General features: G+C 43.1%; 1 non-coding gene across 1 annotated transcript; it reads left to right on the top strand.

Annotated features, from left to right (window-relative positions):
- The first annotated feature begins 6,196 nt into the window (after nucleotides 1-6,196).
- On the top strand, nucleotides 6,197-6,357 carry LOC118992178 (U1 spliceosomal RNA). Its single transcript, XR_005067592.1, has one exon. It is a non-coding gene; the product is annotated as a U1 spliceosomal RNA (small nuclear RNA).
- Nucleotides 6,358-6,622: the final 265 nt, after the last annotated feature.

The following is a 6,622-nucleotide window of genomic DNA, read 5'->3' as shown; positions in this document are numbered from 1 at the left end:
ATGATGGCTGGAGTTCAGTCAGCCATATGATACCATGAGGTAGAAGTCATGCACAGGGTATGGTAGAGGCACAAGACAGAAAGAATCTGAGATGGTAGAGCCACTTTGGAAAACTGGCAGTTTTTAATTTGATTACACATATACCTATACTACACTCAGTGATCTCATTCGTAAGTATTTACCCAGGAGAAATGAAAACCTATGTCCACACAAAGGCTTGCAAACAGATGTTTGTAACAGGTTTTTTTCCTAAATGACAGCCCCAAACTATAAACATCTAAATTTCCATCAATAGATGATTAAACAAATCGTGTACATACAATGAAATACTACTTAGCAATAAAAATAAACTATTGATACATACAACAACTTGAGTAAATCCCCCCAAATATTATGCTGAGTGAAAGAAATGAGACCCAAAGGAACATATACTGTATAACTCCATTTATATAGAATTCTACAAGAGGCAAAACAACTCTGTCTGTGGTGACAGATGTCAGAACAGTGGTTGCCGATGAGGGGTAAAGGTCAGTGGGAAAGGGTAATGAAGAAACTTTTCTGAGGTGATGAAAATGTTCTATATCTTGGTTGGATTGTTCTCAAAACTCATCAAACTGTATGTCATTATGATCTGTGTATTTCATCACACACAAATTGTACAATAATACTAATAATAGCCCTGGTTGGTGTAGCTCAGTGGATTGAGCACAGGCCTGGGAACCAAGCAACCGTCGTTCGATTCCCAGTCAGGGCACATGCCTGGGTTGTAGGCCAGTTCCCAGCAGGGGACACACAAGAGGCAACCATACATTGATATTTTTCTCCCTCTCTCCTTCCCTTCTCCTCTAAAGATAAATTAATAAAATCTTAAAAAAACCTCATCAAACTCTATGTCATTATGATCTATGTATTTCACCACACACAAATTGTACAATAATACTAATAATAGCCTGGATCCTGTCAACTTTGTGAAGTCACCCTTTTAGCCCTGAACCTTATTCACATGAGAAAGTAACTTCAACCAGTCTTAACTAGCATTTCCTATCCTGATGGCATGGCGTCTTTGCACACCAGTCACTGATCATGTGGCTGACTCTCTCGGCTCTGGATGATGAAGTCGGTTAGGGAGCTGGTCATAGGACCCAGGGCACAGGTGGATAGGTGGGATCTAACAGGGGCCACCATTTAGAAGATTCTCTACCTGGTCCTGGTTCTAGTGTTTCTCTGCCCTGAACCCATAGCAAAGTCTCCTCATGGACTGTGAGCCCACTCAGCAGACCTCTTTTGCTTCCCTCACATCTGGCTGCCATCACTGTCAGCCCGTTTGGCAAGCAGGACCCCATTTTGTGTGGTTCAGTTTGGTCAGTTGATTGTTCTTGAATGCTGGTATTAGGACTATTCTTAGCACACCGCCAAAACCCCAGGAAGCTCTAAAGATGCATGAAGCTGAGTAGCAGCTGCATCGTGACTATTACCAATGCTATTATCATCATCATTATTGAGGGCATGTGGCTTTTGTGGTATTCCAATTGGAGGATGTTTGAGGGCCTTTTCCATAATTGGAAGAACCAGTCCAGGGCATGTGTGGGTTTCCATTTGGACTGAGAGTCACCTCAGAGGAAGCATGTTTCCTCATACACTAGGGGCTGGCATTTCTGGCAGGTCCAGTAGGCAGCTGCCTGCGTGGGTGAATTTCAGTTTCATCTTCTGGCCTCCTCTATTATTTTTCCCAGCTCTGCCACCTCTGCCTCACTAAATAGTCCCCTTACCAGCAACCATAAATTCTACAATTAGATATTAATTTCTTTGACTTTATGGTTTATCCGCTATTAAAATGCAAGTCTTCCTGCTGTCTTTCCTAGAATGGTATTTTCTTTTTCTTTTTTTTTAAATTTAATTCCTGTTCAAGTACAGTTTTCTGTCTTATATTCCCAGCCCTCCCCCCCCCAGTGCTCCCCACCTTCCTCTCATTTCCACCTCCCACCTTAGTTATTGTCCATGTGTCCTTTATACTTGTTCATGTGAATCCTTCCCCTTTTCCCCTGTGATTCTCATTTTTCCCTTTTAAGAGAAGGAAGTGGGATATATAAAAGGCAGCATGAGAGGGCATCAGTATGGAGGTAAGATCATGAGAAAAGGTGGAGTGAGGTCAGTAAGGACAACAAAATGATAAGAAAGATGTGTGCTTCCTGTGTTTCCAATGTTTCTTGGATGTTAGCACATGTTATGTTCTCAGGGTAACCCTCTTCCTGAATTTTTATTTCACAAATGCTTAGTGCTTACTATGTGCTAGGCACTATAGCAATAGCTATAGGAAACTTGCCTCATTTAATTGTATAAAAACCTGATGAAGTGGGTATATTAGTATTCCTACTTGATAGAGGAGAAAGCTGAGGCACAGAAAGATTAAGTAACTTGCTCAAAGTCACATGAATGGAAAGTAGCAAAGCTGGTATTCTAACCCCAGCCATTTTGCTGCAGAAGTTGTGCTCATAAGAGCTTTTATATAACCATAAAATAACAGGTTATTGCTCCCTCATCACTGGACAATCCTAACTGCCCAGATATCTTGTTTTTCATTCAAATACTATTTCCTTCAAATAGATACTTTGACGGTGACCTCATTATTGTAATTTTCTTTCCACAATGAAATATTTTCATTTTTAAGATGCATCTGCATATTCCCAGGATTTCATTTCCCTCCCAAGTTATTTTCCCAAAGGAAAAAGATGTGATATCTGTTTTCTTTGAAAAATCTAAAAGCAAAATACAAGAACAACAACAAAAAACCCAACCAATTGATGTGCTATCTTTGTATCTCAGATACCCTGGGGCCCAGGGCACAGCCCTGTAGACCTCTGAGATACATTTCCTGGGATTTTAGGGTGAGGAACCTTGAAATACAAGGGTGAAAACCCCCAAATATTATTTAACTATTGTTCACCAGAGCCACAGGCAAACATAGGAAGAGACAGAACCCTGAGAGGCAGAGGAGAAATATCTGAGCATGTTGGTGGAAGAAAAGCCAATGTATAGGACAGTCTCTTGTGTTTACTGGGGGTGGCTATGGAAGATGCTGGAAGATTTCTGCCCCAGCACTGGCACTGTGACAGATCTGGGTATATGGGAGCCTACCACTGCAGGGGTAGGGTAAAATTTTGGAAAAGAGCACCTGGAGGTTTTTTTTCCTAGAAAAATGAAAACCACATGTGTAACTAAGGAGAAGCATGCCATTCCATGGAGAATTTCCTACTCATACCTGAGCAGAATGAAAATCTTCTGTGAACTCTGTTTCTGCCTTTGTGTCCTTATGCTAATGATTCTGGCGTTTCATTGTTTGTGGAGGCCATAGAAAGGGAGGGTTTTGCTTTGGAAAGATGAAGACAAGGCCTCCTGCTGTCTTGGATGAAATGAAGAGGTTGAGACTGAAGCAAAAGGACACAAACTTTTGGAGGGTATAGGAAAAAGGCAGGTTTCTGAATAAAACCAGATCATGCACCAGAGGCCAGAGGTATAATGACATCCATGGCTTCCAGCCTTCATAGTCTTTTGCAACCTGACTGAGGTTCTGATCTCTGACCTTCCCTCAGGGTCTGGATAAGGGGTCAGTTCTGGCTGACATCCCTGGAGCCTTCTCTGAAACCCTACTGCCCATCTGTAGCCATACCAGCTCAGTCTAGAGTCTCTCAGAACTTGCTAGCACTGAACATCAAAGCCTACAACAACCTTGTAACCCCTTAACACCCCTGTCCATGAAGCCTCCACTGTGTGTTACCATCATAAAAGTTCAGGGGACTTAAAAAAAGATTTTATTTATTTATTTTTAGTTAGACGGAAAAGGAGGGAGAAAGAGGGAGAGAAACATCAATGTGTGATTGTTTCTTGTGTGCCCTCTCCTGGGGACCTGGCTGGCAACCTAGGTGTGTGCCCTGACTGGAAATTGAACCAGCGACCCTTTTGTTCACAGGCTAGTACTCAATCCACTGAGCCATACCATCCAGGGCTTCTATACTTTTCTAATAGCTGGTTCTACCACCCAGTACCTGCCCAGACCAGTGCAGGAATTCTCAGCCATTTGCAGATGCATGAGTGAAAAATAAATGTTAACCATTATATATCACTGAGTTTTGGGGTTGTTTGTTACACAGCATTGTTATCAGTGGCAATAGTTAACTGATATACTATTTCTATTTAATATGTCATGGAATCTTATCATTCAATGGAATCCTCTTTGGGAAATGCTAAGTCACTTTCAGTAAAAAGCCAAGCCAAAGTCACATTCAAGCCTTTGAATTCCAAAGCCTGCTTGCCTCACTGCATTAAGTTGAGGGAGATTATTGCCCATGGTCTCCAGGGTTGGAAGTCTTCCCTGATATATGTATTTTAGGAATTTCTAACTGCAAGAAGAAATACAGGGGGTGAGGTAAATGAGGGCCATAGACCTCCAGGCTGGCAATTTGAGGCAGGGTTGGAGCCCTCAGATAGGGGTACCAGAAGCAAGAAACCCACGTATGAGGCTGTAGCTCACCCAAGGCCAAGTCCTTGGAAGCATTGGATTGCTGAGGTTATAATCTCAGATTTTGTTAGGACTGCTTTCAAGTTCTTTCCTTTCTCAAATGTGCAGAAGCACATTATTTCCAAGGTCCTTGTCAGAAGCCTAAGTTCGTACCAATTTGCTGAGTCAGTACAAAGTGCAGAATTGATGGTACAGAAAGATATTAAACAACCTACAACCCTTTAGACCATGTCAACAGATCATCCATAGCCTCAACTGTAGAAACATTTCATTAAATCTTTGCAGTTTCTCCCCAAAGACTAGGAATGCCCTTCTATCATTTAAAAACAGATGGAGGCCTGGCATGATTTTCACTGTAGCTAGGGCAGTGGATTCACATGAGCTAAGCTCTAGAGAGGGTCAGTTAATTTTTATCCAAGAAATATGTCTTGAGCACCCTTGGGTGGGGGCTGCAATTCTCCACTAGATACAGGGAGCCCAGCCTGGGGCAGAGAGAGGTGGGCCAATGACAGTTATAATGCAGTGTGCTGAGTGTGTCGGTGAAATCTGAGTATTCTTTATAGGCAGACAAGTGACTGTTAGGGGCTTTCAATACAGAGGCTATTATGAAGCCCCCTCCACTCTGTGAAATAGAGGTTATAGAACTACCCCCACTGTTAAGCAAGTACAATGTGCATGGAATGGGTGTGATTCTTTTCTATAGGGTGAAGACCACCCAGGGACTATAATGGGCTGATGGAGTGCATGAGTTCCAAGATGCCAACCTACGGTGAATAGGGGCATGACCCAGGAGGTGGTCATGGAGTGTGATTGGAAATTAAGAAATGCTAAATTGATAAATCTAATCCCTTGTTTTAAGCCATGTTTGGTAAAACAACAAAATAAAAAGAGGTTGGTTAGCCATGGAGACTTCTGAAAAAAATGACACTTGACACCAGGAGAGGCTGGTGGGGCCCGTTGAGCAACTCCAGGGGAGAGGTCTCGGCCCAGGGTCCTTGAGCTTCAGTTTTCCTCTGTCCGATAGCCAAGAGAAGAGCTCTGGGACTCTGGTGAGGCAAATGAGGCACCTGGGCACAAACTTAAGGAGGCACTCACAGTCAGGGTCATGAAAACACTGGGTAGGTACTTAACAGTTGAGTGAGCCCTGCATGCCTCCCTTGCTTCACTTGAGTCCCAGCCCTGGCAGAGAGGCTTAGGCCCCAATTCCAGATTTGGGAGGTATGGTTTGTATGTCGGCTCCGTCATTTATTAGCTCTGTGATCTTGAGCCGGTTCTTAAATCTTTAAACTCCCATTTCCCCATCCGTAAATTAAGGACACAGTCCCAATCTCAGAGAGGGATAAACATGAATGTTACTTGGTGAGTAATAAGCATAGAGCCTTCAGTAAATGGTTATGATTAGCTAGGCAAGGTGTCCTCTCTGTTGAGAGAGAGTCCTCCTTCAGGCTTATACAAGAAAATAGCATAGACAGTAGGTAGAAAATAGATAGGGGGAGGGCAAGAATAGTAGGGGAAATATAGACTCTAAAGAACTTGAGACAAGTGGTCATAAACTAAAGGGGGGAATGGTGGGAGAGGGGGTGTGCAGGGTGGAGGGGAATGAAGGGGGGAATAGAACAACTGTAATGGTACAATCAATAAAATATATTTTTTTAAAAAGAAATGTTTCTTAAGGTCACTGTAAGGTCTTGGAGGAGAGATACCATGATCACAAAAGTGGTATTCCCAGGGTGAGGCTTATCCATTGCACTCCTGATGTGCTTACCCTTCTGATTTCCCCAAATGTGGGAAAGTTGACTGCATAACTTGTGGTAGTGGGGAACTGCATTTGCATTCTCCCCTATTAAAAATAGGTCACTGTAGTGAATGATATGATGCATCACACAGGTTCCCCTTCAGGACTACAGGACTGACTTCAACAGCTGCTGAGAGAACTGTTGTCAGGAATACCTCAGCTGTCCACCCTGCATGAATTGCCTCAGCTGTAGAGAGCTGTCTCTTTCCAGGCTGACTTCATCCTTAGGGCAGTCTGCATCCAATGGCTGATCCTCTGAGGGTACACAGGCCAAGGGCCTTCACCCCAACTTGGGACAACTCTGAAAGGCC

Source organism: Sturnira hondurensis, unplaced genomic scaffold (genome assembly GCF_014824575.4).
Source record: "Sturnira hondurensis isolate 20B ecotype Veracruz unplaced genomic scaffold, ASM1482457v3 Scaffold0008106, whole genome shotgun sequence".
NCBI classification, from domain to species: Eukaryota; Metazoa; Chordata; class Mammalia; order Chiroptera; family Phyllostomidae; genus Sturnira; species Sturnira hondurensis.
The sequence above is the reverse complement of the archived record's forward strand: the minus strand, read 5'-3'. Positions and strand labels throughout refer to the sequence as shown.